Source organism: Pteropus alecto, unplaced genomic scaffold (genome assembly GCF_000325575.1).
Source record: "Pteropus alecto unplaced genomic scaffold, ASM32557v1 scaffold22, whole genome shotgun sequence".
In the NCBI taxonomy this organism is placed as follows: Eukaryota; Metazoa; Chordata; class Mammalia; order Chiroptera; family Pteropodidae; genus Pteropus; species Pteropus alecto.
Window position 1 is genome coordinate 2297382 of NW_006434839.1, and position 7336 is coordinate 2304717.

At 48.1% G+C, this 7336-nt stretch overlaps 1 protein-coding gene across 2 annotated transcripts in view; it reads right to left on the reverse strand.

Annotated features, from left to right (window-relative positions):
• TBXAS1 (thromboxane A synthase 1) overlaps nucleotides 1-7336 on the reverse strand; it is a 131714-nt gene that overhangs the window by 7667 nt on the left and 116711 nt on the right. The gene's annotated exons all lie outside the window — the stretch shown is intronic.

The window sequence follows — 7336 nt, forward strand, 5'->3', positions numbered from 1 at the left end:
ACCTTAGAGTCCTGCTCCAGTTTTAGCAGATACTTAAATGGGAACCTCAGAAAATCAACAACGGTGGTCACTACCCACGTTGCATTCGATTAGCGTGTTGCATATTCTCTCGTGCAGAATATTCTGTTGTGCTTGTTTCATGGTGCTGTGTGTTCCTGAGAACAAGCAGTCCCGGCCTGGGAGCTGGGGGTCTTTGAGAGTCATGGAGAAGTTGGGTAGTAAAACACGGCTGGCATTTATTGGCAGCTGACGACGTGGCAGGCTGCGCATTGTAAAGACACGGCCTTGTTCGATCCTCCCAGCACACCAACCAGACCCTGTTCTCCCTTCTCTTAGACGAGGAAACTGAGGCTCCGAGAGGTGGTCACGCAGGTGGTAATCGGTACATTGTAAAGTTAAAAGACAAATAGTGAAATAGTAAAAGAAAGAAAAAGTTGGCAACATTTATGAAGGATCGACAGCAACAAAAACCAAAGACCTACGAAACCTGGCAAGAAGAGAAACTCAGCAGAAAAAAGAACAAAACTCTTAAGAATATGAAGGGGCAAAACACAGAAGAAATACGCCTTGTCCGGATAAGTAATACAAATTAAAACAATGAGAATCCATTTGTCACCCATCAGGTTAGGAAAAGTTGGGAAATATCGATTAGATGCCAGGGGGTGAAGGTGTGGAGACAGCCGTACCCTATGTTGGGGACCCCGGCATCCTCTGGATGACATCCACTGGAGTGACACTGTACCCCTCTGGCCCTCCCCCTGGAAGGAAATGGCGTCCTTCGAGGACCCGCTGCACGGAGTGTGCCCTGGCCACAGAGCTGTAAAGATCTTTGCAGGGTCGCAGGCTGCTGTGGGTTTGGGGGTGGTAGGCCCATGGGAAGGGCGAAGCCTAGCTCAGCTCCCTGGACCCTGTCCTAGGCAGGGCCACATGTGCGGGCCGGTGGGAGGGTCCCTGGGCACCGGTGAAGGTGACTCCCCTAGCCTATCCAGTGTCCCCACACCCGAGGGAGTGCCCCTTGGGGGAGCCTACCGCTCCCTCTCTTTCTCCCTCCTATTTTCAATAGTTGGGTTTGTGTTCGTCTTTTCTGGCCCATGAGTCACAAAATACAAAGTGTGTCATTTCAGTGATTCTACATCTGAGTTAAATGCTCTGATATATTACATTTTAAAGTGGCATTGCATGATATAAAGATGAATGGAAAAATCCATGCGAATACTGTCAAATTTAGATGTTTCTTTACTTAGAATGACAGTAAATAGAAAATAAAAAGCACTGTGACAAGTTAAGACTTCAGAAAAAGAGCCTCTATGTATACCGTTAATGGCACTTGTCCTGCTTTTTGAATAAGAGGTGCCATATTTTCATTCTGCATTGGGCCCAACAAATTATAGAGTTGGCCATGCTGGCTGTGGTTGATTGGCCCAGGGGCCTCTGACCCAAGGGGACCAGTCTGGGAATTTGGATTTGGGGCCGAGGAAAAGGAGATTTTTCTCCAGCAGACCAAAGCTGGACACGGGCGAGTCATGATCTACTGGTGGCCACTTTCTGCCCGTGGACAAATGGGCAGAACACACCAGCTGGCTGTGAGAGAGAAAGAAGGAATGAATTCGACGTGCAGAGAGAAGCAGAGGCCAAGGACAGAGAGTGACCATTTCCTGGTGTTGCCTAGAGGTCCAGTTCCCACTTGCCTCTTGGTCCCTTCCATCAATTTCTCATTTGGGGCCTCAGTTAGCAACAACGGAATTCTGTTACCTGCAACCGAAGGAGTCTTAACACATGCAGAAATGTAAAAAAGAAAAAACGAATAATGAGAAGAAATGGTGGTACCATGCGCCAAAATATAGAACTATATCTCGAAAGCAAAAAGACACCACAGTATGGGGGCAATGTCGCTAACGGGTGAATGGTATTGGTTCAGCAAACAAAATCGTCTGGCTTGGAAGCTGTCAGCGTTCGAAAGAAAACATTTTAAGATCAGCTGAGAGAAATTTGTATCGTCAAGTCAAAGTCTTCATTTATTCTTTTCCTGGATGAACTGTTGATTGTGCTTCTAAGCTTTTGGCTCAAGATACACATGTAAACATCAGCTTGGTCCAGCCATTCTTCCCGTGACCGAACATTAGATGCCGCAGGATGGCGTTTAACATATATGAACGCTGGGCCCTGTCCCCCAGGGAATTGATTGTTGATTCGAGGGGGGCCTGGGCATCAGATCTGTTTTCAAAGCAGGCCCCACCTCTCACCCCCAGAGGTTCTAATGTGAAGCTGGGGCGTTGTGACCACTGCGTTAGTCTTCTGTCTGTCTGTGACCTACCCCAGTGATGCCGTCTGCTGGAGGCATGAATGAGTGAGGTGGAGGGAGGCACAGGCTTCCACATCTTAACCAAACCCGGGCGAGGCAGCACAATTCAAGTCCCTGTCCCACTTACAGTTGGGGAGAACTCTCTTTCCGCAAAATTGAGGACAAAGAGGTCCTGAGCCAGTTCTGCCAGCAGAGGGCAGCAAGCGTATGGCAAATGGGGACTCCCCATGAGGCTGGGCCCCTACTCAGAATCGCAAACCCAAAAGGACCTTAGATCTAACTCATGAACCCAAATTCTTCATTATAGAGACGAGAAAAACGAGACCCAGAGAGGAAAGCCTGTGAATCTCAAGTCACACCAATAGAATTTGGAGTACAAAACCCAGGTTTTCTCCACCTGCCCACTGCGTGTCAGATCCTGGGCAAGGCTCTGGGGATCCAAAAACGGTTAAGTCTCTGTTCCACGGAGAAACAGACTTCCAAGCAAATCATTCCACTGAACGTGGAATGTATGATAGAATGGGCTTAGGAATGGGACATATAGTTCATTCATTTACTTTGGGAGCTCATTCATTTACTTATTCATCGCACAGAGATTTGGTACATACTATGGACCAGGCGCTGTACTAGCCACAGGGACATCAGAGTGACATCACTCCGTGACATCACCCAGTGACCCTTCCTGCCCTCTTGGAGCTCACAGTCTATCTCAGGATGCAAACCAGTGGTGAAGGTTATAGAGTGGCGAGCCCAGGAGCTGTGGCAGAACAGACAAGGGACACATGCCCCAGCATTTGGGGTCAGGGAAGCCGCCAGGAGGGAGTAGTGTCTAAACCGAGATCTTATGATGAATGAGAATAAGCCAGTGAAAAGTGGGTAGACTCGTTTGGATGCTGGTTCAAAGAAACCAATCTGAGAAAAAAAAAAATCATGAGCCAATCACAGGACCTTGAACCCTGAGAGGATATTTGACGAGCTCAGGAAATTACAGTCCATTTTGTTTTTAGTGTGATGATGGTGTGGTAATCATGCTTTAGAAAAGAGCCTTTTTCTTTTAGAGCTACATGCTGAAGTATTTACAGATGACATGATGTCTGGGATTTTTTTCTTTTTTAAATGGAAGTGAGGAAGGGTGGGGAAAAACATGAAACTCGAGTGGCCGGAAGCTGACACTTATTGAAGCTGGGTGATGGGTACACGGGTTCAGGCGGTGATTCTTCCAATTCGCGTAGGTTAGAGTTTTCCTTCATAAAAAGCTGAAGCATTAAATAGAAATTTAAACAACAGCGTGTGGAACAGCCTATGCAAGGCTCTGAGATACGTGAAAGCATTTAAAATGGTTGCGTCAGGCTTGCTTAGCGGGAGAGGTGCCGCTCTGAGCTGCATTTTGGGGGACAGATGGCCGTTCTCCAGGCACAGAGGCAGACAGGCCTCCCGTGCAGGGCACTGATCAAGTCAGTGAAATGTGGTGGGTGTGGTACGTGGTGGTGGAGGGCTGTCAAGTAGAAACAAAACCGAAGAGATAGTTACGCTATCTGGGTGCTGCGTATTTTTCTTTGCCTTTTAGAGAAAGCTAGCAAAGAAAACGACGTCGTGGGGGTAGAATTCATTTCAGGTGAAAGGGAGAGGAAGGGGAGCTCAGTCAGGGAAGGTCTCTGCCGTGTTAGGACGGGCTGGCCGGCTCACCCCAAACGTCTGAAACAGAAGCAGCTTCCTTGCAGGCAGGAGGCTGGGAGCTCCGGGCTGAGCTTTCCGGCCCAGCCTGTCCTGTGCTGTCACCCGGGGCACATTCAGGCCCTCTGTCCTGGTGACAGAGGGTCTGCTTGTCCTGGGATGTCAAGAGCACTTGGGGAGTCTGAGCAGAATGTTCTCTAATTTCAAGCCAGGAAGCACGTTAAGTGTCTGTGCTTACAAAACATAATATTAAAAAGTGGTCCCCACGGCTTCTCCCTGACTCCCGTTGCATGGGCCAAATTACTCTGAATTAGAATCAGGAGGACTCTTAAAATCCACCCGTCCAGCCTCGCACCCAGCGAGGCTGCCCATGCAGCCTCTCTCCCTGACCTTGGCAGTGCCTTGGAGCAGTCGCCAGGTCCTGCCCTGGGTTCCATCCTGGATCCATCACCCATCAGCCATGGCCTTGGGCCAGTCGCCAGGGCAACATCAATATGTCACCTGGTCTGTAAGTTGGGGTTATGATGATTCTCCACCCATGTCGCAGGGCAGGACAAATGAGACAGTGAAGTTGAAAGGTCTCTGGAAACTGTAATGTATCAAACAAGCAGATAACACTTCTGTTTGAATATATTCAGTGGCAGGGAGTTAATTTCATCATAAGGCTCTCTGTCGTATGTATTAAACCTTCTATGATGACGTGTCAAGGAAGAAGGCAATTCTAAAATTCGATGGAATTTCTTTCAGCTGGGGCTTATTCCATAAAATAAGTAACTGTGCCCTTAGAAGTTTGAAAATAAATATTAAGTATTTGCTAATATTTAATATTGGGAAATAGCGATTTAATATTTAATTATTAAATATGGGGAAAAGTAGATATTTAAAAAGTAAACTGATTTTTTGCCTCATGGTTTACAGTCTCAACCCAGAGTTCTTTAATTTTCAGGGAGACTGTTTCATCTATATTTGATTTTCAATGGGCAGTAACTTCTAATTTTATTTCTAAGGTTCTTGGCCTCTTAGTCTTTCTGTCCTATAGTTTATGATCTGTAAATCAATATTTAAATGCAATAGATAAACATGATGGTTAAGGGCACTCCGTGGAAAATCCATTGATAAATTCTTTAAATAGGAAAAAATACTGCTCTCTCCTATTAATCTCACTTTGCTACATTTAGATTTTTATGTACCATTTTCTCTGAGAACTAGACACACACACAAGCGCACGTCCTAAGCCACTCCCACGTACACACACACCACAGATATGATGTGGGGTATAAATGAGAAAAACAAAAATGTCCTTGCTTTCAAAAAGATTTTTCCTAGAGATTCAGGGACCTAATAGAAAAATTAACATTTCCCTACTTTGCTAAAGGAAATAGAAGTGGGGGCGGCTTCAGTTTTGTTCCTCCCAAGCAGGAGCAATGGCAGCATCAAATGGCATTGATAAGCACGCCCCGTGAATGCCGGACGTGGCGTGCTATAAAGCGGGCTGAATCATGCCAGCCCTTGCCCTCCAGAAGCAGGGGACTTGAAATCCCTTACGACATGGCATTTTAGCACAGGGACAGCCATGGGCAATACAGCCACATGAAGAGTAAAGATTTCCATCTGCTCTGATTCTCCAGGGGACGTAAGACCATCATGTGAACCCAAACCGTGGAAAATGTGGCGACTGTGGCTTTGCCCCTTGCCCACCAACCCAGAAGGAAAGCCCCCGCCTTCCCACCAGTCTCCAGGGTGAGCGCTGAGTCCTGAGGGCGAGGCCTGAGCGCGGGCCAGGCTCCTCACTGTCCGGCTCTCTAAACCAGCTCTGGCTTTTTGGCTTTGCGATTCCATAGATGTGTCCGAGTGAGCCGTCTCCGGCTTAGTGGGAGAAGAAATGGGGGACGGGGGTTACGAGGGGGGCAGGGACCCTTCCGTCAACATCGCTCTAGCCAAGGCCCAGAAAGTCCTACCTGCTCGTTTAAAGAATTTGGCAGATTTGGATGTCCACGTGCATCCATACCTCAGAAACAGTCATGAGAAGAATGTATGTAGCATCTATTTATATCCGCTTTAGAAGGAAAGAGACAGAACCCACCTCACATAAACACGTGGATTATTCCAGGTGCTCTACTCCGAGCCCAGGCCATTAAGGGATTAGGGGAGAAGCCGTCATGAACGAACATAAACCAGGCCGTGTGTGTGCAAACACACACACATGCGCACACACACGTCCTCATGGTGTCAGCCGTCACCACCACGGTCCTGGGTAGAGCTTTATTTAGAGTGCTGACCCTTTGCAGGAATTCCTGTTCCCGGAGATCTAGGATAATAACAGCGCTCTGCCTCCTCCCTTACTCTACTGCCTACCAAAGGATTTTTGTACGCATTCTGTCATTACACATGCACTGCGGGGTAGGTAGGGCCGTTTTTGTCGCCTGTCTTATAGATGAGAAAACAGATTCCGAGAGGTCTGTGGCTCGTCCAAGGTCACACAGCTAGGAAATGGCAGAGTCGGAACTAAACGCAAATGTTCGGGCTCTGAGGATTTTCCATCGTGCCACGCTGCCTAACCATCCTTCCCGCTCTCCTTCCCGCTCTCCTTCCCGCTCTCCTTCCCCCTTCCCACCTCCCTCGCTTCTTCCCTTTCCTTGTGTACGTTTTGTGGAAAAATAATATGCCTACAGAAGAACGTAACGCAAACAAAAATGTGTAGAGCTCAGTGAATTTTCACAAAGTAAGCATTCCCTTGTGACCAGCATCCAGATCAAGACGCAGAGGGTTTCCAGCTCTGCGAAGCGCCCCGTGCCCCCTGCCCGTCACAGCCCCCCAAGGGGGTAGCCGTCCTCCTGACTTCCGACACGAGAGATGACTTGTGCCTCTGGAAATTTTTGTATAAACGGGCTACCCGGTGCGTAGGCTTCCACGTCGCCTTCTTGTGTTCGGTTCTGTGCCTTTGAGATCCACCCGTGGAGTGGTGCCGAGATGCAGCGTGTCCGTTCCCCTGGTCCTGGGGACATCTGTGCCTCCTTTCAACTGTGGGTGGACGTTTGGGTTGTTCCTAGTTTGGGGGTCGTTATGAGTGAAGCTGAACATTCTTGTGTGGCTTCTGGTGCAGCTATCTACACGTTTCTGTCGGGCGTGTATATATGGAGAGATATATACATATCTAGGAGTGGAATTGCTGGGTTTAAAGCGAAGCAAATGTTCAGCTCGAGTAGGTATTTTGAACGGTTTTACAAATCGGTTGTCCATACGGCCTGAAACTTTAATGGTGAATCAGTTGAGAAGCAGCTTGTTAACATCTGGGTCCCCTCTATTTACTCACTGTGGCTTCCTCCCCGCCTCCCACTGCCTGCCCCCTCCCCCCGCCTG